Raw genomic sequence first — 27,576 nt, 5'->3', positions numbered from 1 at the left:
AAATCACTGAAACCTGGAGTTGAATGTTTGGTAAGATTCAGAACTTTTTTCAGATGATGTCAACGACCGAGCCAACAGCATTCACACGTCACGGTACGTCAGAACAAAGTTTAATTTAAAGCCTGATTTGGTTGTGCGGACTTATTCACAATAGGTTATCTTGCCTGGACGTTTACAGATAACGATTAATGAGGAAGAACTTGTACTGTAAAAGCAAACTGAAATGAACTCACTTTGCCAACACATTGCCACTCACAACTCGTCAAGGTTTAAGGAAATGTGGTACTTTACTATGCCACGTAATGTTACAATATGGAACGTAAACATTCAGTTTCACTGGGGAGCCCAACGCCGATCTCGTGAGCGAAAGTCTTCTTCACCATCAGAACCATCGGCCCCGACCTCTTCCCTGCACAAACTTCATCACTCTTTACACTTTGGCACCTGACTTCCTCCTGTGAGCATGATTTGGGTTTGATGTGGCTGTGCGGATTGTAAAATCCCTGCACGGTCAAAGTGATGGCCCTTGAGACTGAGGCACAACGGGCTGAAATGTGCAGCGCCTGGGGCCCATTCTTAAAAAACAACTTCTGTGAGCTGCTGATAAGGTCCAAATTCATGCAGAGCTGCTTCTGTTTATATAACAGTTCACATTTGTGAACTTTGAATAAAAAAGATATTGCTGAACTACGTATGTATTCATTCTCACAGTAAGATGTTGTGAAAAAATATTGGTAACTACGCCAAACTTGTATTGGCACTGTTAGTTATAATTCCAACCAAAAACCAGAGGATTAGTTTAAAGAAGGTTGAAACTTGCATTTATCCTGAGTTATACTTCCACACACATGCTCTTAGTGGCAACAATGGCTCTATATTTCTGTCCCTCCACTGAATGAAAGCAAACTGGCAATCACACTTGCAGCCAGACGACACTTCAGTGACCCGTTCTCAGAGCAAAAAGTTTGCATTACCATTGCACTCTCCAGAGGCACTTCCACTTAAAGTGAACCATGGGAAGGCGGCGATGTCTTCCAATGGAAAGTGCCTACTTGTTATTACCTGTGCTTGTTTGCCCAGCGGAGGCCGTTTCCCCTCAGCGGCGGCTAACTGTCCACGACCGCTTTTCTTTGTTTGCCTCGGCCACTTTTCTCTTTCCTTTTCCTTACCTCGTCCAAGGACACCCCTGCTGCGCCGCACCGCTCACTCCCAGTTACATCTGCGCTGACAGATGGCATTAGAAGACCAAGTCTCCCCCCACCTTGTGAAAAGTGCATTACTCTTCATTTCCAGCCGCCTCTGACACAGCGGTTGTGCAGACGCTGTTAAATGATTCAACACAATCAGAAAGGAGGAAGAAAAAAAATATGCCACGCTCCTCGGTTTTCAGCTTCTTTTCTGTAAACTGTCACTTGGAGTTATTTTTCCACTATTCATGCTAGATCAAGGAAAATCTTTTTTTCTTTTTTTTTTTGCATGGATTGATGTCGCTTTTAAACGACTTCACTGCAGTCACCAAGATAAAGGTTTTGAGAAGTTTACTTATGCAAGTTCATATATTTTTGTGACTATTAGAAAGGAGTCTTTGTGCATTTCTAATTTGGAGTGACAGTGTGTCATCAATAAGGCTGTCCTGATAGGATCATTCAATTTGCTTCAAGTACTGGCGTTGCAAGGGACAACTTCCTTTTTTCAATGCTGACACAATGAATACCTGTCAACCGATAATTAGTGTTATTGGGACTGTTAAAGGAGCTCTGTCCAATACCTGGAAGACTGAGGCGCTTTCCCCTCTGGATTGATCTGGTCGACACGCTCTTGCTTCGCCTCAATCACATTGCCTTCTTTTGCTTCGGTTCAATGATCCACGGACATGTTGTATTGTATAAAATGAGTTTATTCTCTTCTCCCGTGGAAGAACATTAATATGGGTCCCTAGATGCCCAATTTCACCCTATGCTGCTCCAAGCACAACAGTACTGTGCAAGCGGTCAAAACCCTTTGTCCTTTCTGGGGTCCGACACCTGTCAATCATGCTCTGATTGTTCATGTAGCCAATCCAAGGAACACAGAACAGCGCCAGTCAGTATAAAAGTTTAGCAACAACGTTTGATCGCATTTGGCTCCTACAGGGACCTTCAAAGCAGATTTGAGCATGGAGTAAAATTTCAATAAATGTCCAGTGACACATAATATTCTGTAGTTTCACGTGATTTGCTGGAAAGAAACTGATATGTCGCCGTCATTTTGTGAAGGAATTTGTCATTTTATTCCTTTTATTGGAGAAAATGTAAATAGTGTTCAGTCGGTATATCTATTGCCAACATAACCTCCTTTAAGGCAAAGCATAGTCAGCTGAAAAGGATATACAGAATACAGATATTCAGAAAACCAGGTTTCCAATCATTATTAATGGATGAACATTCATTATAAACTTGGATTTTAGTGGATTTGCACTTTCCTCAGAAATTCAACAACTGCTCATTAAGACAACTCAGTAAACTTAAACCTGACATATTATGGGAAACTCTTTCAGTGCTTATGCACATACGCAACACACAAACTGAAATAAGACAATCTTTTAACCCACTTTGTTTTGTGGGCTGCCTAGTTCATAAAACACTAAACATGTATTTTGGGTTTCCTCGAGAACAAGTGGTACTGAGTATATGTCCTCTTTAAATAAAGCATTGCCCAAATCCCATGCAAATGCACTGCATAGACTGCATACTCTATTTGCAATGTTTGGATTTACAACATGTAACAAAACACTGCTCCTGTTCACAATCACAACAATTGTCATCTAAAGTATCATTTATTCACAGCTATTTCTTCCACTTTTTTCCTTGAAAGAGGCCTCTAATGCAACAGCTTCGTCCTCGGCGTCCATTGCAACTGTTGTCAGTCCCCATGTTGGGGCAACACTAAAAAGCTCTGGTTGGGCCCGCACGGGAATGAGAAAGAAATCAGATTGTCTGAACCGGTGCCAAATCCATCCAGACTCTTATTTTCCTGACAAACAGCGAGCGTGGTGATTACGGTCGGCACTGCGAGGATCTGAAATGATTCAATCTCAGCGGGTAACCGCTCCAACCTGGCGCAGGTCCATCCGCTTCCAGGAAAGGGAATGGACTCCACTGGCAGACAAAAAAAAAGTAAAATCAGAGTCATCTTTCTTAATCCCTCCCCGGCTTCTTGGAATGGTCCTGGCCTTTTGGAAGGAGTAATGAGCTCACAGGAGAGTTTGATGATCCATGTCCTCGCCCTTTGCTCTAAATACAAGATGTGCCCGACTCCCTCCATATTCAGCGGAATCATTTTCTGCATCTTAGCAGCCTGCGGCGCAGCTGCTTCTCTGCAGTTTTCAAGGCTCATTTATGTATATTGTTTATAATTACATATCAACTAGAAAACAGGAGAAGATGGATACTGTATGTGTTCGCATTGGACGGAGCAACAATGGACTCCGGTGACATAGAAGCTCGATTTCTCTTGAATAAAGCAATACACTGATACCTTCAGAGGACATTTCCACTTTTATAAAAAATCAATAAAAATAAAAATCAATAAAAAAAATCCCAGAAACTGTGGCGATGGTGCATTGACTTTGAGTTATAGCTCAGCAGACTGGAGCTCAGTCGGTGAAAAGAAGCACATCGCGACGCCACGGTCTGTGAAGTTAATTGAAGACTTCCACCACTTGTTTAATGACCCAGGAACTTTAAAGCAGCACGCACACACACACACACACACACACACACACACACACACACACACACACGCACACACACAATGCCTGACTATCATAGCTGGATACGTCATGTTTGTAGAGACGGGGGTCCATAGCTCATTAACCGCGGTCATCTTGTGAGCATGTGCGTGCTTGTCTGGGTGATTAATAGCGCTTTCTGGCATATAAGTTCACTATTGTCACACAAATGACCTCTATCCCCACGACAGGGACCGGACGGCTCTGTTGGTGTCGTGGCGGTTTGTTACATCAAGGAAACGCGTCGGCTTGGAAAGCTTTTAATAATAATAATAATAATATTAATAATATTATTGATAATAAGCTGTTAGCTGCAGCTTAAGTTGCCATGTGGAAAATATGAAATGTGGTCGGATTCTTTACATTAGCTCAGTGGTTCTCAATTTTGTTCTGTCATGCTCCACTTTGGAGGAAGCAAAATGTTCAGGCCCCACCGCCGCAACGACATTGGAACAAAATGGTCCAACTTTTTGAGACTCCTCCATCCGTGTTTTTTAATTAATAGATGTAAGACAATTTAAATCCCTTTTAAGTAAACCAGATTGCTCCATCTGACAAAAATGTTGACAAAAATAATATATGCAATGGCTTTGCATATATTATTGTGCATGTGCAAAAAAACCTCATATTTGGCAAACAAAAAAAGATTACTAAGGAAGCCGGTTGGGTCCCCGTTTTCTCCTCAAAGTTTCATGTTGAAGTGTCCTTGAGCAAGACACTGAAGCCCCAGAGCTTCACAGCAGCACAAAGCTCCTTAATTACGATGATGGATAAATGCAGAGATTAATTCCTCCACTGTGAGATTGAAAAAGGATTCTTTTTAAAGAATCTGCATCTCCCCCTGCGCCCCACCTGTAATACCTCCGCCCCACTAGAGGGTCGCGCCCCACAGTTTGAGAACCACTGCTTTAGCTGGAGTTTAAATTATTCTTCTTTCACTTTAACATGTACATTACATGTTTTATAATAGTTATTTTGATTTTAAAGTTTTACTTGTTAGCGAGGCTCTCAAAGGGCTGGGACGGGCCACCGTTACTTATTCTATGTGTTTTTATAATCCTTGACAGCCTCTTTCATCCTCTGCTGCTATATATTTGTGTTTTTAATACAAACCATCACACTAATAAGTCCATCATCAGCTCGGCCTTTCTTAACCTACCCAAAGCGGTAAGAGCTGCGAGCTTCAGGAACAGTTTTGAAGAATATTTGAAGACGTCTTTATTCAGCTTTGCCTCTTCATAACTCTCTCTCTTCTTTTGTTTTTATCTTTTACATGTTTTAGTTTTCTCATGCTTTCCCATAGTTTAATTGATTGGTTTGCCGTGCAGTATTTGCATGTTTTATTTTGTTTGTTTCTATTCATTCTTTTGTGTCTTCACATTGTTGAAAAGCACTTTGAACCTCTCCCAAGTCGAAGCCTATTATTATTGTTTATTATTATTATCATCATCACTATATTACTTCATATGGACGTCACAGCAACACCTGTCAACAAAAGGCTTAAAAAAAAAAGAAAAAGGAAGAAAATGCATCCACTAAATACAAGTCTATTATCATTTACAGGGGTATTATAACCTTGTTTTTCTTTTAGCCACGATGTAATACCTCTGTTAAAACCTTGTATTCTCTCTAATGGCCATCAGGGGGCGACGTATCTGGTTGCAAAAAGTCTGGTTGAATAGAAGTCTATGAGAAAATGACTTCTCTCTTAATTTATTCCCACATTTATTCCCTCAGTAAACATGAGTTTATGTCTCAATCTCTCTTCAATACAGCATGATGTTCATCTCGTAAATGATGGTCAAACATTTAGAGACAAGCAGAGGATGCTTAAGGGCGGGGCTACATTGTTATAGACTTTGATGGGGGGCGCGCAGTCTATTCAGATGAGCCTGCACGTGTCGTGTTTATTGGTAGGAACTCCAGATACTTGTATGTATCATACTGACATGTCGTTTTCTTCATATGTCCCCTCGAAGAGATAGTATTGAGGTTGTTTTAGAATCAAGTCATGGATCGCTACATCCCGATGTCCATTCAGTGCTCTCTTCAGCTTTATGATTCTTGAATTCCATTTTTATATCAGTCCAAGTTGGATTACTACATTAACAAAAGAGGAGGATGGAAAACACTGACTTGGTAAGAAAGTCAAGGAAGAACATGATTCAATCAGTGAAGAAATATAGCAGTTATGAAGGCTCACTGAAGGGTTCCACACCTATGGAAATGATGTAATCGCTACAATGGCCTTCACAGTCAATAGATCACAATGTTTCACTGACGCTGTATTAGAGGCTCCATCACATCACCAAGCAACTCTGTATTCTGCATGTGTGGTACCTTTTGCATCCGTTTGACTCTAGGTTTTCGATCCCATAGCATTTAAAGTTGTTTATTTTCCAATATGTACTCTAAGCACTGCCTCCAAACAAGCTCTTAAAATGACATATTGCTATACTCACATTTAAAATACTGTGTGGGCCACTCAAAAGTGTTTTAAGAACTGTATCCAAACTTCTACAGCAGTTGAGGTGTCTGGAAATGCCTTCAACACGCGCAGGGCGGACGTTAACAGGATTATCCTCATCTAGCCTCATCTCTCGTCTCACTTGGTGAACTGTCACGTGAAGGGGAAAGAAAAAAGTAAGAAATACCGGGAGGACCAGTTTGCGTGAATACAGCTTCAAAATAATTTTGATGCTTTGGAGTTCTGTCAAAACACTCCCAATGGCAATTAAAATGTGAATATGCTTCAATAGCACCTAAAGGTGACATTATGGAGCTTGTTATAGCGTTAAATGCCAGATCAAATTGAAAATACCAAACAAGGATGGAAATTTCAGACAGGAGCAAAAAGGTACAGCAAATCTCCTCCCTTTGTATCCTGCATCTTCCTTTCTCTTTCTCCTTACATCTCTGTTCCTCCTTCTTGTTTCTCGCCTCCAACTCTCTAAGCCAGCCCCCCCCTTTCAATTCCCCTCCGCCCCCCCACAGAGTCTGGTGTCAGCTCCTTACCAGCCTTCAGCGCGGTGTTTCGTGCTGGTGTGTGTGTAGGTGTGTGGGTGTGAACCCTGCCCGGCAGCTAGGTAAAAATAGGCGCCTTATTTAATCTATTAGAGTCTGTCATTTAACCAAGAAGCAGCGGAGAAAGTCTCCTTTCCTCTCCTTTTCACTGGGCGAGAGAGTGGAGGAGGAGAGCTGTGAGGAAGAGAGGGAGAGATGTTATTTGCAACTTGCCCTGACCTCCGTGACTCGTATACGCCCGCACGAAAAACACACACACACACACACAATTAACTGATGAATCGTATGATTTTTCTGCGATTAATCGCATTATGAGCCAAATTCAATAATGAAGTAAAACCTAGGATATTACACGCTTTTATTTGAAAGTAATGTTATCAGAAGAATATAACAGCACTTTAGAGCAACAACAAGTTAACATACATACATATATAGTTTATAAATATTTTTTCTTTTTTTTCTGAACAGGTACTGTTCAGTAGTAAGGGTCCCTGCGAGGGACAAATCACTCCTTCTTTTGTCCATGTTCAGTCTGTTGCTTACCTTAAAGATCTTAAAGACCAGCAATTGATTCACTTCATACAAAAGCAATAAGTGCTTTTCATGTCTTCTGTTCAGTTTTTCTTCCTCAGTGAGAAAAGTCCAGTCTGTGTTGTCTTGAACAAGTGCGATGACGTCTGGTTGAATGAGGTGGAGATGTGAAGGACAGCAGACAGGTATCAGCGGCGGCTTTGCGCGATTAATGTTCAATCCGGGTCCGCTGAGCTTGCAGAGCGAGCTGTCGGTAGACTGAACGCTTTGTGAGGCGACTCGCTCGCGCGGTGCTCATTGAGGACAGAAACTACAGAACAATACGTGCTTTTACGTCGGGCTTAAGTCGGCAAATAGTCCAGTGAGGCTATGGAAGCGCAAGGGTGGATCAAGATTATTCACCTTCAAAGTAAAAGCCCCCAAATTTTATTTATTTATTTTTTTTTAAATGCAGTTAACGCATGATCAAATAATTAACGCTGTTCGCTGTTAGTCTTGCCCAGCCCTAATGTGTATATATATATATATATATATATATATATATATATATATATATATATATATATATATATATATATATATATATATATATATAAACGGAAGTGCATTGCATTCACCGGATAAAAAAATAGATCCCTTTTCTCGTAATTACAACATCCTGATCTCGTAATTACGAGATCTTTTCCAGCGTAATGACTTAAAGAACTGTGCGGCACCTGTTAAAAATCCTCGATCCTCAAGGAGTACAGCTGATGCAACGGGACGGTCTAAGAAGACGTCTGTTTGCATTCGGTCAATGTTTTCCTCTGCAACACCTCGCTTTCAAAGAAAATCCCATAAACCATTGTCATGCAACGTTTGCTCGTCCATTTCCTCGGTTTCCTGGAAAAACATATGTTTTGCTGCTTCATCAACAATCGTCAGTCTCCTTGTTAGTTGTTAGTCACATGGCAAAACCTAACAAAGCCACAGTCGTAAATAAACGTCAAGATCTCGTAATTACGAGATCCGGATGTCGTAATTACGAGAAAACGGTGTCTATTTTTCTTTTATCCAGTGAATCCAATGCGCTTCCGTAATATATATATATATATATATATATATATATATATATATATATATATATATATATATATATATATACATATTATATTTGTTCTTTCCATCAGTAGATGGTGGTGGTTGCTAGGATGAACTTTGTATAGACAGAATTTATACAATTCATTTATTGAAAATATATCATTTTTCGGTACTTTGTTCTGCTGCTGGCTTACTTTCCCACATGTGTCTTGATTTATGACCATAAAAAGGGTCTCGGCCTGATGATTTGGCCATTTTATGTGAAGGTACGATAATACTCTATTGATTGCAAAGGAGGTTTCTGTGCACAAGGTGCTCAATATTAATAGTTAAATAAATAAATACAGAATATATTACAAATAATGTATTGGGAAAATCAAATGTAGATGTCCTAAAATCGAATGGATTCTAATTTAAAGTAACAAGCAATGCTGCAGACAGATGCAGAATGGAATACACATGACAAATAACACTGTTATTGTTAAACGCTCAACAGAAAAGTGGACTATCTGTGTTAATATGCTTCAAATTACAGGCGACTTCCAGTGGCAATAAACATTTTTCAGTCGGCATGAAAGTTGGCTTTGCTGTGATTTTAATATTTGTCATGTTATGTTTGTTATGACTATTCTTAATTTAACAACATAAAAACAACTTCCAGCCCCTTTTTTTCTATGTACTACAATATTATTTAAACACAAACTGATGTTTCTCCTGAACCTCGACCCAAAAGCAGTTTAGTTGACTAAACTGAACCATTGTTTACCATGTAACATTGTCCCTGCATGCGCGATACAAAACTGACAGGAAATGTATTCATGCAACAAATTTTACGTTTCATAAATGTTGACATTCAACATAAATGAACAAAGACATTTGTGAACATTTTGTCAAACATTCAGACGACTTGATTCAGTATAAGCTGTAGCCCGTTCCTTAAACCTTTATATAGTGCTAATACATGATCAGTGTTCCCATTCACTGTAAGCCATAGAGAGACTCCATCGCAGCGGGACGGGACTGCTTTCAGTTACGTTCCAGATGGAATTGAAGAAGACACACCCAGCAGGGCGTCTTTGCCTCCCACTACGATAACATCTTTGCCCCAGCGCTGTGGAACCTAATCTTCACCTCGTCCCCTGATTGATTATGAAACGGATACGTGGTTAGATACTGTCTTCTAGTGCGCAAACCTGTTGGATGAATGCCCTTCGAATGTCAAGCCAGAAACAATGCTTAAAAAATATTAAAAGATTTCTGCCCAAATGTCATATTTAGCCTTTACCCTCAGGCTACGCCTGCACGTTCACCACTCGTTCCTGGTCCCCTGAGGGCTGCTCGGGGTCTTGAATGTTTCTGCCACGCTGTCATATTTCAGCCTGATCAGAGTAGATCCCCAATTGTTATAGATAACCTTTGCATAGATTGTTGGATAACCTCAACATGATGGACCCATAACTATGTGGAACCAAAAGAAGAAGAAGAAAAAACATCTGCTTTCTTTGCGGTAGTAAAGCAGGGAAATATTGTAGGGGGAAAAAAAGCAGATATTACTTGTTTTACATATCCAGTAAGACACAGACTGTGAAGGAAGTAGTCATTGTTTGAGCTTCTGGGAAAAAGTTCAATACATTTGAATAAGTTAAATTAGAATAACTTGCTCACCGTTTCCTATTACCATTTTGTTATCCTTGTGTATTCTGACAGGGTGCCAAATACTAAACATACTTGGCTTACTTTATTTTCAGCATCACTGTAATTATCCCCTTATTCAATGCCGGAAATTTTGCCTCATAACAAAGACACGATATTTCTGGAATGAGTTCAATAACTATGGAATGATATAACAAGAAACCCCATCTGCAGCAGCAATAGTATCATTAATCTTTTAATAGAATTTTCATCATTTTTATTACTGATGAAATTCAAAATGACATGACATGAAGATGAAACTCTGTGGCAGAATGTTATTGAGACCATCAGGCTATTAGACTCGATTACACATGGCCTTGTGTATGTGACCAGCACTGGAGAACACCCAATCACAGCCAACAAAGTAGTTCACACTTTCATTCATCATTTTTATATTTTCTTTCTTTTCATACCTACATTAGGTATTCAATATTTACACCTGTCTGCTCTCATAAACCACTTTACCTTTTGGGGAAAGTTGTGATAAATGTAACCAGAAGTTATGGTGACCAGATCCATAACACCAAAAAGAAGGACGCTATGCGGTATTGTGTGAATAATTTCATAGGGCGTTTTTAACCAACGATATAGGGTTACTCATAAGGGGTGAAAAGGTGACAGTGTGAAGAAGGGCAGCATGGTGGCATCAAGGAGCTAGCTGTCTTATTGAGACACTGTTAGCTAGTTAGCTAGTTAGCCAGCTGGCCACTTCCACAGTTGACCACAGAGGAAAGTCCAATATGTGTTCTACTCCGCTCGTTTTTCAAACATAGCGAATACACAACTTTGTATTTTAAAAGTACCCCTGGATCTTATTTTGTTTTTATTTACTGCTGCGCTGAACCAGTTTTCCAGCCGCCATCCCTCCACACAATGATATTTCTCATGGATGTTAAGTACTGCGGACAGGATGAGGTCATGATGGCATTCGCATAGTAAGGAAGCACATGCGTGTTATAACTTTACATTCAAGGCCATTTTCCCCGATATCTCTGGATTTACTGTTGTCGGACATCGTATTGATTCTGTAAAGCTTGATACTTGTGTGGACTGTGCACGCACAGCCACGTTACTACAGTAATAGCCGTTTAGCCGACTGAGTATAAGTTCAGAGTATCTGCAATATTTAGAAGAGTCCCACTGTGTGTGAGTGAAAGGCTCAGCGTGCGAGAGGAGGATGAGAGGAGGGGGTTATTAGCGTTATAGATATGACAGACATATTTGATAAAGGCTACAATACAAGTGATTTTGTTTAACTGGGTTGGAAAAAGTGTTCTTTGGTGGCGGCTGCCACGAAGGTCAGCAGTAAATCGGTCGGATAAACAGCTTGTTATAAAAAGGTCAGAGACTTAGTGAGTTTTTTTATTTATTTTTTTTTTAGCTGGGAGCGAGTGTTCTCCGACTCACAAACATTCAAATTGCTGCATCAGGACTTTTGAAGATCTTCCTTTTTATCATTTAAGTTTTTTATGTGGCAAACCAAACCTTCCGACAGCTAACAAGGAGCAGGTCTGGCCGCATGAGATTAGAAATAAAAATAATAAAAAAATGTTTTAAAAAGGCAGAGGAGGTGGGTACTTAAGCAAAAAGCGAACCTACAGCTGAGAACCACCATGACACCATGATACCATGACATCATGACACCATGACATCATGACACCCTGATGCACTGACACCATGACATCATGACACCCTGATGCACTGACACTATGACATAATGACACCATGATGCACTGACACCATGACATAATGACAGCCTGATACACTGACACCATGACATAATGACACCATGATGCACTGACACCATGACATAATGACACCCTGATACACTGACACCATGACATAATGACACCATGATGCACTGACACTATGACATAATGACACCCTGATGCACTGACACTATGACATAATGACACCCTGATACACTGACACCATGACATAATGACACCCTGATACACTGACACCATGACATAATGACACCATGATGCACTGACACCATGACATAATGACACCATGATGCACTGACACCATGACATAATGACACCCTGATGCACTGACACCATGACATAATGACACCATGACCTCCGAAATGGTTAGTATTTAGTTAGAGTTTTGTCATTAAACTATAGGTAAAATTAGGAAATTTCAAATTTATGGAACGTTAATTATGTTTTACTTTATTGTGAGATGAGAACACAGGATTCTCCTCCTCTTGACAGGTTAGAACCAATTAAATGAACTAATTAAATGTTACTTTGCTCATGATATGTTGATGACAGAATAGCGTGTATTAAAGAGACAAACTGTTCGGGGTGTTATTTTAGACGGTCAACCTGCGTTGACTGGACGACTCCCGGCCTTTGCAACTGCAGAACTTAGTACTTTACCTGTGATTGAGGAAATAAATTACGAGAACGAGAGAAGTTGTCGATCTGAATTCTTCTGAAAGCTACACCAGGCTCTCAATAATTATACACGCTAACAACACCGGTGTGTTTTGATCTGTGGAAACAATTGAGAGCTTGCGCTTCAGAGTTAGGAGGGCAGAGGGAGGGGAAAAAAGGTGAGGAGAAATAGGCCAAAGCCATTAGTTTGAAGATGAAGAGGATCAGAACAGAAAGAGGAGATGACAGCAGAGGACGTGAGAGGAGCAGATTCAAAAACAAAAAAAGAGTAAAGCATGGGTATGTGACAAAAAGAGGAGGAGCAGCTGTGAGAAGATCTTGGTGCTTGTCCATCTCGATTCTCGCCAAACAATTACAGACAGACGAGGAGCGGACATGTCTGCAAACTCCGAAACTTCTTTTCATTTTCAATTTAAATTGTTTGCCCTCAAACATCCCTGCTACCACACGTGGATCTCTTTTTTTGCTGATGCGTGCACAAATTCAGTGCATCAACTGTGCGCTGGTGCTTGTGTGAGCATGGCAGTCGTGAGAGTGTGTGTGTGTGTGTGTGTGAAAGAGAGAGAGAGAGAGAGAGAGAGAGAGAGAGAGAGAGAGAGAGAGAGAGAGAGAGATTCTGCAGCAGAAGGACAGAAAGAAAAAAAAGAATTCTCAGCAGCTCGTGGAGCCTAACGAAGTGGAACCGCTCCAGCAGCAAAAGTTAGAAATTGGCGATGAGAAACAGATTGTCCGGCCGCTCTGCCACAAAATCTGGTTGACGTTTGTGCCCCGTCAGCACATCCGCCGACAGCCGGCCTCACCAGAACCGACGGGAGCCAACAGTGTGTTGGTTTACGCGCGGCGGGGATTTACAGGAATCACATTACCGCGGGTAATCTGGAAGGAGACCCGGGGAACGACGCAGCAGCTACCTGCAGAGAGGGCCGCTCCTTTCCATAACGGAGACCTGACAGGAGGCGCCATCCTGGAATACAATGCGTTCTAATGTTCCACAACGAGCCGGTTACAGTCTCACAGTGCAATGACACGATTCCTCAGAGCTGCAGAAAACACTCAATCACAAATTATTTCTTGTGTTTTATTTTTTTTTAAACCAAACATACTAACAAAAAAAGAATCATTTCTTAGAGAGATGTTTTTTTTCCTATGGTAACAGGAGATCTTCCTGAGGCAGGGCCTTCAATTACCTCGGAAACAAACATTTTTCATCATCATGTTTTGCACGTGTGTGTCGTGCCCCGGGGTGACATTATGTATATTCATGCTAATGCAACGCTTCTACGTGTTCATGAGTTGACTTTCAGGCGTATTTCTCGACAGAAAATCACATCTTGCTTGGTTGGCATCACCGTGAATGAAATATAAACTAAAAATCACAGTGTACGTATCACAAGCATAGACGAAGGGAACAAACACAAAGCTGCCTTTTTGAATGCATTCTCGCTCCAAAAAACCTGCCTTATCTTATCATCTTAAGTTTTTGATTGGCTGGTTGATTGTTACCTTTATTTATTTGTCATGCACATAACGTGCCGCAAGTGGGTTTATAAGGCACCAAGAATACAGCTGCAATATATTTAGTGTCATTCAGTTACAGGATTTCAGGCTACTTCACCAAACTACAGAGACATTTGCATTAATGAAAAATTAATTCAAATCCGTTTATTTTAGCCCAAAATCACAAATAGAAAATTTGCCTCAGAGGGCTTTACAGTCTGTACACATAACATCCCTGTGCTCACATCGGATCAGGAAAAACTCCCCCAAATAAAGATAGTAAAAACCCTTTCATATGGGAAAAATGAAAGAAACCTTCAGGAGAGCAACAGAGGAGAATCCCTCTCCCTGGATGGACAGAAGCAATAGATGTCATGTGACCAGAATTAATAACGTAACAGAGTTACAGCACATTACATGAATATGACAGAAATTATTCATATAATGAGTCGTAGGCATGGACCACGATCCAAACAACTACAATCCATGTCAGCAGAAGCAAGTAGAGAGGATAGGCATCAGCAGGGCCATGGCAGCTCCAGACAGCCATGATCCATGACGGTGATGATGGTTTAACATCAACTTCCACAAAGTTTTAGGAAAATCAAGCTGGTAGTTTTTTCTTTATTCCTGCTGGTTTGGTGTTTTAAAGGTTTGTTCATATTCCAAAGTCACACAAACTAACTAAACCATGGAGGCCGTGCTAGACCTGCAATGCCCACGTTCATATTTACTGAGGGAATAAATCAAGAAAGAAGTAGAGTCATTATCTCATAGACTTCTTTTATACAACCAAAGGAGTCGCCCCCTGGTGGCCATTAAAGAGAATGCAGGCTTCAGGCTCGTCAGCATTGGTTTGGCTGTGCATAACTGGAGGTTGCCTCCTGGATCCTCACGAAATGCTTCAGTCATGCAGATGTTGTAATTCACAGGCGCCTCCAGCTCTGTGGAAAAACATGGACAGTTAAATGTCATAAGTCCACAGATGCGGAAAAGAAGGCTGCCTTGAAATCTGCTATCTGCCTGACAGCTTTGAGTCCTTTTTACCTTGCTCAGCAAAAACAGCCTTTTCAGGTTTATTTCACCCAAAGATGGTGCCTTAAATATATCATAGGGAGTGAATAGTCAGCTTAGTGTTTGATAACTCGGGGCGTTTATAGTTGTGAGGGAAGCACATATGCTGGGGAAGGACTGCTGTGGGAATGCAGCATTTAAGCACCCAAAATGTTGTTTCATACAAACTCGATACAAGTCTTGCAAAATATCTGAAGCTGTATTACTCATAGAAGAATACAATGCACAAGAATCCACAGCTATGTTCAGGACCGTGAATAAAAGATTACATTTAACTTCAGTCTTACAGATCAATGTCACTCAAACGTGCATTTGTTTAGAGATTTGTCAGTTTCTACTTTTTCCATCATCAAGCGTTGAACATGAGAGTAACAGCAGCTCTGATCTTTTGTCTACACAATTTATAACTTTTTTTCAAAGAGAGAATATCGCTGAGTCAACAGCAATGTGATCCCCGCCACATCTATTTTAATCTATTGATTATTGTTGTATCTGCGCCTTCTGGCTGATTTGTTTGTTTTTGATGCTCAAACATATTTAAAAAGCACTTCTCTTCACGATGGCCTCCGCCTAGTTTCAAACGTCGACCCCAGAGGCAAAAGGAGGCGGAGCCTTTTCCTGCCATTAGTCACAGGAGCTGCAGGAGGCGCTACACGTTGGCTGGCATACTGCAAACAATCTATTTGAATGGTTGTTGCAGCCCTTGTTTGACTAACAACTTTGCATTGATGGTGCTTGCATTACGTAGAGCAACTTACTTGCAATGCAATGTGGGGAAACGTGACAGCAATTTGGCTGCAGTGAGTCTACAAAGAGGAACACGGGAATCAATCTGTATCAATCTAACGGAAGCAATGCTGCATGATTTAGGTGTTTTTTTCCCTTCCAATTTGCCTCATATTGAACTCCATGTAAAAATTCTTGCGTCCTAAATCTGCCATGCAGAAACCAGCTGTTTGCTCCCGGTGCGCTCCGACTTCCATCATAACGTGAAGGAATTGGCATTTCTCAGTCTGAAGGCACTCAGTTTGCTTTTGTTTAACTGGAGTAAATTACCCAGCGAGACAAAGCCCGACATCCCCTCACCTCCACCTCTTATCTGGAACACGCTCCTCTCTGAAGTGGAGGCGTTGGGGGCCGGCTGCGTTTCATTATGTACGGCGGCCGTCCTCGCCTTGTTCGCTGTTTTCTAATCATGTCCCACATGCTCGGTTTCACGTCCGGCCTCTCCAACATCCACTCTCCGAGGCAGGAATTTAATTCCAGTCTCCAGCCGGTCAAGGTCGTCCCGCAGATGAAATTTAAACATTTTTATTCTCCTTGCTGGAGAGAGTCAGACGGCCTCTCTCTCTTATTATTTCTGGTTTAGCTCGCACCAGAAAGGAGTATTTGTGACCCGTTTACTCTCTTTTCTTTTCCAACGTTTGAGCTTCTTTGTTTTCTTTTTTTGTTATTTTCTTTTCTGATCTTCCTCTCCTCCCTGTTTAAGTCCTGCCTGCGGGGAATTATCCGTTAAACGTTGGAACTCTTGCATTCTTCACACTCCTTCATTGTTCTGTCATCTCTCTTCTCTGCCTCCTCCCATGTCTTGTTCTCGCTTCTTCCGCTGCTCCTGACAGGTTAGACAGCAGAGATGCCAGGGAAGCTCTGCGTGTAGACCTGAGCCCGGTTTTTCTGCGAGGAACTTCATATGACACAATTTATGCAATTCATGGAGTTTCATGATGACTGTTTTATTCAATTCATTCAGCCCAGAATAAAACATTATAACATTTGCCTCAGAGGGCTTCACAATCTGTACACACATCGGATCAGGGAAAATTGTAGATCGCTCTTTTGAAATTGAACGACTGCTATTTTAGTTCAGTCGAATCTTTCACTCAAGTAAAAGCACAATGTGTAGCATTTGGGAAATCTATTAGCAGGAATTTTATCAGTGTATAAATGCCTGAAACTGACAATCAGTGTGTGTTTTACTCAGAATGGGTCCTTCATATCTACATAGGGAGTAGGTCCTGTTCACGGAGGTGGCTGTGATGCAGCACCATGTTTCTGCAAAAATAGCTTTTTTTTAACCGATTTTACCAGGTGGAAACCTCCGTTCCTGAAAAGTGACGCCAATGCCTCCAACTTGTATTCTCTCTAATGGCCATCAGGGGGCGACTACTCAGAAGTATTTAATTCATACCAGTGAACCGCGAAACCGTAGTCCGACTAAATCAGTAAGGGTTGTTTTCAGACGAAGTGAGAAATGCACTGACAGCTGAAGACTTCAAAATGAACCCAGGTCATTAATGTTCCCCACGGCTAATGGATTCAAAAGAATAAAGCGTGACCGTAACCGAGACCCAGAGCTCCAGTGATGAGCTGCATGGTGTCACGTAGCTGCTGCTTCTTCAGAGCTGCAGCAGGAAGCAGGAAGCCTCATGCTGGCTGAGGTCATAAAATTTCAATAACTCTGCAGGTAAATATATACAGTATATATATACATTTCACAGCGTCGTCTATACACATACACGCAGAATGCAATTATCACACAATTCAGTGTTATTTGTGTAGATATATGGAGAAGAGTCTCCAGCATATTAATTAAATCCAGGCTGTATGGCCTTAACCGGGTAATGAGTGAAAGCTTCTGGGACTCTCGTGACTCGGTGCACAGCACAGCTGTCACTGCTTCAGACCAACGCAGTTGTCATTTTCTCAGGACCTCAAATCCCCTGTCACACACACACGCAGAGGCTTCCCCTGCACATGGTTTTCTAAGAACATATGTCATGATTAAAAACCTCGAAGCCTCCTGTGCATCACGTTCTGCCTCTGAGACGAGTCTGAGGCTGCGCCGAATACTCGGATGCTTCCGAAGCGTCATTCTCGATTTTGACATTCAGGTTTTAAATCAGCATTTAAATGACGCGTCTGTCTCACTGTATCTGCACTGTCGCAGCTTCAAAATCAAGCAACGCCATAAATACTAGCATTGCACCGTTAGTGGTATTATATTTCAGTTTGTAGGATTGTTTTTAACTGGTGAAACCGAAAAGACAAATATGAATAAATAGATGGTCTTTTTAAAAAATTCACAAAAGGTTTTTATCGGACAAAATGTCCCTCGTTCAATTCATTTGTTGGCCTTTAGCCTCTTAAAAACATTTCCCCTGCAGGAGCCTGCTCACTTCTGCTTTTGAAAAGGAGCGTGAGATGAAGCTGATCGGTTTGATTCATGTTAAAACACATCTACAATTAATTTAGAGACCAAAAACAACCCCTCTGCCGCTTCGCACCCAGATGATGCAATGTTTAAGTAGCAGCACTGCAGCTCAAATAGGACCTTCTGTCTCTTGCACCTCCACTACCTCCAACCCCACGGTCCCACACATGCACCAGTCAAAGTGTTGCTACTCGTCCTGCCCTGAGCTCCGTCTGCAGTATTTATGACTCATGTCCCATCTAGAAGTAGAAAACTCGCTTTGCGAAGAAGAGGGGAAAAAATAAACCCAAATTATTCTTCTCTTTTGCACGATCGTGGTTTGAAACGTGTCATTTCAACTCCACTGGCTGTTCATTCTGTTCACCTCTTCCTTTCGCCATTTAATCGTGGCTTTCGGTGTTTTTTTGTTGTTTTTTTTCCTGATATTGGAAAGTAAATGTGTCTGATGCATTTTAATGAGAAGCAGTCTTATTGTAAAATTGGCATTTTCTCATAAATAGCATTAATTTCACAGTGGATTTATACAAGCTGGCAATCGGCAATAATTTATTGGACCTAGCCTTCTCTTGCTTTCATTAACTAGGGATTAGGCAAGCACTGTCTGTGTACTGTGCTGGGAAGCATGCTCCTTCCTTTACGCGCACATGTGTGTGTGTGTGTGTGTGTGTGTGTGTGTGTGTGTGTGTGTGTGTGTGCGCTCGTGCTTTTGAATACGTTTCCTCAACTTCCAGAGTGTAGCTGGTCTGTGATTTAATGAGGGCGTGTGACAGAAATATCTTTCCCAGAGAGAGACAGACAGAGAGAAGGAAAGAGTGAGGGAATAAAAAATGAGAGAGAGGGAGAGACAGAGAGAGAGAGATATCAAGGGTAGTTGGAGGAATATGTGTAAAGTCAGCTGGGACATGTTAGTGGTAAATCCATCAACGTCCCCAGTGTCTTCATAAAATGTCTAAGAAGCACATGTCTCTGCCAGCTTCGTAATCTGCTTCCTGACATCACCGAGCTGCGTGCGTGCGTGCGTGCGTGCGTGCGTGCGTGCGTGCGTGCGTGCGTACATGCGTGTGGGTGTGGGTATCTGGGAGTGGGTGTGTATCGGCACACAGGGGGACCTTTGTAATATGATTGCTTCTTTTAGTTCTCGTCGCAGTGCTGCTCAGTTATCAAAAAGCGAGCACAGAGCCGCTTGCTGTTCTCCTCTCATTACATGAGGATTATTAACTATGTCACTTTTAGATAAGACATTCTTCATGTCACAAATGCAATGTCTAATCCACAACTAATAATAGCACAATAACACAGCCTGGATCGACTCAAAAGGACTCCTGCATCCCCTCGCATCTCTCTCTCTCTCTCTCTCTCTCTCTCTCTCTCTCTCTCTCTCTCTCTCTCTCTCTCTATATATATATATATATATATATATATATATATATATATATATATATATATATGTATGTATATATATATATATATACACACACATTTCCCCTAAAAAAGAGCCCACTTTTCACACCCACGGCATGGAAGCTTTGTATATATCTTGTATCACTTTGACATGCTTTGTGAATGTTTCATATATTAAGATATATCCCATGACCTATCTTTACAATTGATGCATGTTCTGTGTGTGTGTGTGTGTGTGTGTGTGTGTGTGTGTGTGTGTGTGTGTGTGAATAAATGGAAATAACAAGGGATTAAAAAAATCCCCCGAGAGGATCAATAAAGTAGTTCCTCTTTTCCCGCCCTTTGTTCCACAAGTACGCCAAGTGAGAAATAATTGGGAGGTGGATTTCTCAAGGCGAGCCGGCAGAAAGCTGGTAAACACTGTGACATCAGTTTACTGTCATTTCCACTTCAAACAGAAGAGAAAGTGTGCCATTTGAAAGCAAAGTAGATTAAACGCGGGCTCACGTGCGCTCTCAAAAAACTCTGGAATTTTGATTTGTATCTCAATTCCTCCTCTCAGATGTCCTTGAATACCAATTAATATCGTAAAAACAACAATAACGCTTGACAAATAACCCAGTGCAACAGATATAAACACATATGCGAAAGCCTTTACAATATATTATACACATAAACATCGACAGAAAACATCAGAGAACAAGAAGGCCGACCAAACACTTTGATATTAACATTCCCCAGATACATAAACACTCGAGCCGGATAGAAACTCATCTGATTATTTATTATTGAACATGATCTGGCGACGAACTCTACGAGTGTTTACACAGCGGGGATTGTAATGTCTTGTCCCTCCAACGCGACATGATTTATGTATTTCAAATTGCCATATAATCGGAAAAAAAACACATATTTCCTGCATTGTGTTGTCGACAGCTCCGGGCCCGTTTAGATTTGATGGCGCCGCGTGTAGGAAGCGGCGCTCGCTTTGCTCTGCACTGATTTTCCGGAGGGAATCCGCACGTGGCATGAAGCTGAGGTTAACCGGTTTTAGTATTCTGTGTTCTTTCCCCCTCTCGGGATCGAGGAACCTGACCTGCTGTTCAATGCGTTCCTCGCTTGATGCTTTAAACCCGGCAGTGATTAGACAGAAGACCTCACATGCGCGCTGAAATGCAGACAAATTGGCAACCGGAATTAATCAGACCGAGTTCCACATGCTGCATGTAGATTGGAGGCCTGGCCTTGGCGAGGAAAGGAAGCCAGGAGACGCTCGGGTCAAATCCTGTGGACCGAGAAGCCGGGGTCGAGTCCTGTGGACACTGGGACTCGTCGGGTAAAGCTCTGGAGTGCCTTTTGGACTCAGACTGCTGTCTTTTCAAAATAAACTTCCCCGGTCACAGGAAAGATATTCAGTTGACTTTGTTAGACTTAGGCAACAATAGTTGCTTGCTTGGATATAAGCAACACAAGTACCTGGTTAGGTTTAGGCAACAACACTACTTGCTTAAATTAGGTTAACAAAAGTTCTTGGTGTTGGCAACAAAGTTTAGGAATACAATGTGATTTAGTAAAAAAAAATGATGATTTGATGTTTGCTAGGTATGTAAGTTATGTAACAAAAGTAAGGTCAAAGAAGTCGACATTGTCTCAGTTTCAGATGAGAAAAATCAAAAAGTCTTCTTGGAAGCATCTCTTTATAATACAGAGAAAATATACAATACAATACAATTAGAGGCATTTCCTGTATAGACAGTCGATGTGTTATAGTTGAAGGTTTTGCCAAGTCACAGTCCAGCGCATGCGTTTCGGCCATCCGGCACATCTCTGAGCTGGCCGTGTGCTCAAGCCCCAATCTGACGCTTTATATACATTTTCTTTTCCCAACCGCAGCTGAAAAATTAAGTTTGTTAGTTCAAAGTGTCAAGAGTATATTACCTTGCAGTTGATCATTTTTGTATGGTTTTAAAAGTCGGAGGCAGTGCCGGTGTCAGGACTCAGGCCAGATGAAAGCACCGGTCAAGTTTGTCAGTTTGAATATGTTGAAAAAGGAAGTAGAGGATGTAGAGGTGTCGAGAAGTCGATGATTCAGCGTTTCAGAACGTTTCTGTACCCACGGACATACCTGATGTTAATAACTATTGCTGTAAAGATGGTTTAGCACCAATAGCACGGGTAACAAGAAGATGTAAAAAGAGCAGTTTATTGCAAATGCGCTGGATGTGCAGGAAGAATATTTTAGGTATATTAAAGGAAATCTGCAGGACATTTAATTGAGACACCGTTGGCTCAGAGGAGGCGTGTCCTGGATGAGGTCAGAACAAGAGGTGATCACTTCTGGACATGAACTTGATGTTTACCGAGCTGTAATGAGCAAACCTTTGGATTGTCCGGTGGAGTTTGATCGCTGCTTTATATAAGTAAACATTGCCACAGTCATTATTTATTAATGAGTGTTCTCATCAGCCGAGCTGCAGGTGTGGACGTCTCTGGAGACCGTGTTGAATCCTCACTAGGTCAAGACTTCCATTCCTTGGCAGTCCATCATCAGCCGCACTTTGTGTGCATTGCCAATATCACTGTGTACTCGAGTGTGAAAAGTGTGGTTATGAAACCCAGGGATCACGGTAGTGCTGCTCAATGTCTGATTTTACATGAAATTTGCTTGTTATCTCCTAATAAATCATGATATAGCCTATTTTTGGCCTGGCAATAATACTGTCAATGAATATGTAATTGGAATAAGGGTCGAAAGTTATATTAGCCTACGCAAAAAAGCTGGACTGGACAGCGCTGCACTTACACAAAAGGTAGTGTTTGGGATCAGAGGGGAAAAATTATATAGTAAAAAACATAACCTGCGACAGAAAAGCATGTGTGTAAGCGTGACAACCAAGTACCATCCACTCCCATTTATTTGACATGTAGGGAGCCAGATGTTAATTGCAGGGCCGGGGATGAAATCCAACACTGGTTTGATCTCGGTAAGTCTGTGTAGACGCCGATCCATGAACTCCTATTTCATTTGGAGTGGAAGACGCATACTGAACAAACATGGCAACAACAAGACGTCTGTGGACGGGTTACTCACGTGGCCTGCTGTTTCACTGCTCCTGTGCAGAAACATCTGGAAGTAGATACAAGTCAGAAATGTCCTTTCTGCACCCTTCAGGGTCTTATGGCTTTTTCTGGTTTTTACATGATTTCTTTAATTCACCTTTTAAAGGCACTTGCTATGTGATACATACCCATGTGTTACATCTAAAATTGCAGAACAATTTTAGCTCTCTATATAAGGAGGCACCATCGTCATGAGGCAAAAGTGTAAAGAGAAAATATGACTCAAAAGCTGGAAATTGTAATCTCGATGTTGGAAATTCTTCATATCTCTTGTAAAAACATAGCTTTACTTCGGTAGATGAACTGTTTTGGTGCTAGAAATTGGTTTACCAAAGGTCTTAGGTTCACAATAGCAGCTAAATATATGAATAAAATGGTAGACACATGTAAATAAATGTCTAAAACTGAATTCATTATCATCGTACTTTGAGTAAAAGTGGTGTTTGTCACTACTTTCATTAAAATGAGAGCGGTACTGAGATACAATGTGACTGAGGAATGACTTCATACGACAGACCAAGCTTCATGGGGTGTGTGCAAATGAAAAATTTATATTACAACAGTTCATAATGCCATAGATCATAAAATGTTTCTCAGATAATGTCTTTTCCAAAAGAAATGGGAAAACAACTAAATCTTTGTCAGGCGTTACCAATACGTGGAAAACAGATTGAGGCTCCACATGCTCAACATATTGAACCTTTTCATCTGTATAACTTCTACTGGCGTCTCCTTTATGCAGTTCAGTTGAACAAATTGCCTAAAATTGCATTATTTTTCGCCGTAGATTTCTTTTCTTCATTTTAAGTGTCGCCTTTACAAAGTGCATTAGTTTCATTCAGTGAGCGTTGAATTGGGACGCACTACAGTTCTGCCTCGGCGCTGACCCACATCAAGCACAGAACACAACAAGCGAACCTTTGGGATTCATAAGCATGAAAACATTCAAAGACAATATAAAATATTAACGCTGAGCAGCAGCAACCAAACTTCTGGCTATGATTAATGTATTGTTAATATTCCCAACTTTTGTTTCAGAAAACTGTCTTTTTGAACCTGCTCGCGGGTTTAAAAAAGGGCCAAAGCTGGGGTTGAACTGGTCAAAACTCCAGCTTTGTTCAAGCAGGCCGGCTAATTAAACTTATGACAAGACCCTTTTTTCTCTTTATTTGGTTGCCCGCGTGTTTTAAGTAAGTTGGGGATTGCAGATTGGCTCTTTAAGTATTCTAATTACCTCTCATATGGCGAAGGCTTCACGCTCCAGCGGCGTTTCTTTCTGCTTTCTGTTGTTGCGGATGAAATTCTTTTTTTTTAAGTTATAGAACGTGGTAGAAAGGATGGGTCACATTGGATATACGATGAGATAGTAGATTATGATGGTGTGTTTGTGTGTCTGTGTGTGTGTGTGTGTGTGTCTATGCGTGTACGGTGGTACATTAACCTGGTTCTGGTTATCTACAGTGCAAATGAAGAGTGATGACAATGCTGCTCAGGAGGTTGCCTGCCTGCGTGCGTGCGTGCGTGCGTGCGTGCGTGCGTGCGTGCGTGCGTGCGTGCGTGCGTGCGTGCGTGCGTGCGTGCGTGCGTGCGTGCGTGCGTGCGTGCGTGCGTGCGTGCGTGCGTGCGTGCGTGCGTGCGTGCGTGCGTGCGTGCGTGCGTGCGTGCGTGCGTGCGTGCGTGCGGTTGCTTTGGGCATTAGACCCACAGAACGTCTGCTGGTTCCTCTTCACACTTACCTCATTCACAAAGAGTACATTAATAGATACTTAAAGATACTAAAAGATACTTAAAGTTCATAGTTCATAGTTATTTCCCTTTAAAATAACTATGATTCATCATGATTTGTCATGTTAAATATTTATTTGTTATCTTATAGTTTATTATTAGTTGTGTTAACATGTTTAATAAGACATTTCATTCTAGAAGTTATATTGTTTAGCTGAAACATTCTGATTACAATAATACACTATTGATGAACAGTTTATTGTTAACATTATAACATTTTATAAACATTTGTTTTTTTACTGATGATTACCAAATACAGTTTAAACCTTTTATACAACACATTTTTAATGGTTTGCTCCTGCTCTCCGGAGATGTGCAGCTAAATCCTGGCCCACTAACTCCTGGAACGCCACACAACTTCTGTGCTGGTGTATGTCCGGTACTCATCCGGTGCCGGCAGTGGTGAGTGAGTCGGGCTTCTCCATCAACAGACTGGACTTGGTTAACACCGGGCATAATGTCTAAATAGCTAACTGTTTGCTGCTGGAGTGTAGAGACCGCTGTAAAAGATCCGTTGTACCTCTTATGAAACCGACTACAGATCTTGCTGTGTGTCAAAACCCTGCAGTGACGAAGCAGAGACTACTCAAAACTTTCCAAACTGTCAACCATGCTAAAGTTTTATGGGATACAAAGCTGAAACTGAGGGGGCTGTTTGGTGGGCACTTCAACATCAGGAGCATTGCTGCAAAGAGCCATCAGCTGACTCATCTTCTTTCCGACTCAAATCGGTGCCTGGGTACCAATGTTTTAGGCGTGATGGAACTGAAAGGAGGGGTGGAGGGGTGCGTTTCTATGTGAGGGATGACATAAAATGTCAACGGGTTTTATTCTCAAGGCGGGTAACATGTTAAGAGTATGTAGGGATAAAAATAATATTGTCTCAACAAATGTCCTTTGACATTCTAGGTGTTTATAGACCCCCTGCTGCAGAAGACACTGTCTATGATCAACTAGAAGACGTCCTGAAAGAGTGTAACCTGAAAAAAGAATTCATTCTGATGAGCGATCTTAATGGGAACTGGGAAGATAAATCAAAGAGGAAAAAACTAAACATGATCACTGACAAATTTCATCTAGAACAATTGGTTAAAGGCCCAATGAGGATTGCCAAACAATCCAGGGCACAAATTAATCTAATATTTACTAACAAACCAGGAAGAACAACTAAAAGTTATAATTTAATCACTGGCTTATCAGATCACAACCTAACACTATTTGCCAGAAAACTGACAAAAAAAAAGGTTTAGGAATAGGGAAAAAAAGATAAAGATTGCTCAGTGCAGACCGAAAGCTAAGAGAGAAGAATTTGAAGTGAAATTGACAGCCTGAGCTGGGACGGTGTATTGTCCTCTGACGACCTAGACCATGGCTTCAACAACTTCACACATAATATCAACTCTGTGAGGGAAAGGTTTAATGTGAGGGTCCTGATAAAATCAACAAAAAAAAATAAACAATTTACCTTGGTTCAAAGGTGAAAGGATTGATATTGTTACTGATTTTAAATATTTTGGCACGATACTGGACCAAACTTTGAACTGCAAACAACAATGGTCAAAACTATAAAGTATAATCTGGCTAATTCTAAACATATTAGAAACTGTCTTTCGCTGGCTGCTGCTATGATTTCTATGCATTCCATGATCCTCTCACATACATCATATTGCGTCACATGTTGGGGGCAGGCTGGTGAAACAACCAGCCTGCCCCCAACATGAAACAATCTGAAACATGAAACAACTATGAAACAATCTGTTGAAGTCTGGTCAGCACTGTACTCATTGAGCAAAATGATTAGTGTCAGTATCAATTACTTTTAATATTTTTCTTTTATTTACTTTTAATTGTTTGTATTACTTACTTTGTATTATGCTGTATTGTTGCTTGTATTGTGTGCCCAATTCCCCCATATAATGGATTATTGTGTATTTTATCCTGGACTATTTGTTCTTGTTTTATGTTTGTCCTGGTCTGTTAAGGGACTGCAGATGCGAATTAGCGATAGCTAAAATCTGATACTGTGCATCAAATGGTTATACATTTATGTTTTAACTGTACGTGGTCCCTTTTCAATATATATATATATATATATATATATATATATATATATATATATATATATATATATATATATATATATATATATATATAATTAATGATTAGTAACATGACAAATTATATTTTCCTTGTTGACAGTAAGTAAAGGTTCACTAATATATAATCAACTAGAATCAGAATCAGCTTTAATGGCCACGTGCATTTTCACATACAAGGAATTTAACGCCGGTTTCTGCTCTTCGTACTGCTTTACAAATTATTAGGAGTAAATATTATCTGCATGTACATAGTTGTGAAGATGACTGACAGCAACAACGCTCTCGTTTTTGGATTTGAGAGACAGTTGTTCATGTTTACAATTAGATTTCCTTTGCACTGTCTTAGGTAATATGAATAGCACATATTCATTTTGACGAATGGGCGTAGTTCCTCTTGAAACTATAATTGTTTATTACCTTTCTGTCTCCTGCTGCAATTTGATAGTTTCTTGTTTCCACAAAATCAGGGACAAAATCTCTCTCCTCCTCGTGCATTATTGAATAAAATGGAAGAATTAGCTTTCTCCTCTGGGGACTGTGTGTACGTGCGCACACACACACACACACACACACACACACACACACACACACACACACACACACACACACACACACACACACACACAGTGCTATCCCGTCCCCTGCTGCGTTGTAAGATAAGCCCTGGATGAGAGTGTCAGGTGTGAGCCTCTGTAGCAGATGGAACCGAGGAGGTAACGCTTCATTTTGAAAACACACGTTGGACAAATATATTCAAATGTATTCATGATCTAAAGCACAATGTTTCCCTGCTAAGTTTTGTGCGTAGGGAAGCAAACATGTATAAATATATAAAGATGCAGAACATATGGCTGCTTTGTTTCACCTGCCATCTCCACCGTCATCAGC

General features: G+C 41.0%; 1 protein-coding gene across 10 annotated transcripts in view; it reads left to right on the top strand.

Annotated features, from left to right (window-relative positions):
- astn1 (astrotactin 1) overlaps positions 1 to 27,576 on the top strand; it is a 356,366-nt gene that overhangs the window by 213,241 nt on the left and 115,549 nt on the right. The window lies entirely within an intron of this gene.

Source organism: Clinocottus analis, unplaced genomic scaffold (assembly GCF_023055335.1).
Source record: "Clinocottus analis isolate CAN_PGR_092001 unplaced genomic scaffold, fCliAna1.0.p SCAF_11, whole genome shotgun sequence".
NCBI lineage: Eukaryota > Metazoa > Chordata > Actinopteri > Perciformes > Cottidae > Clinocottus > Clinocottus analis.
This window is presented reverse-complemented; position numbering and strand designations above follow the sequence as displayed.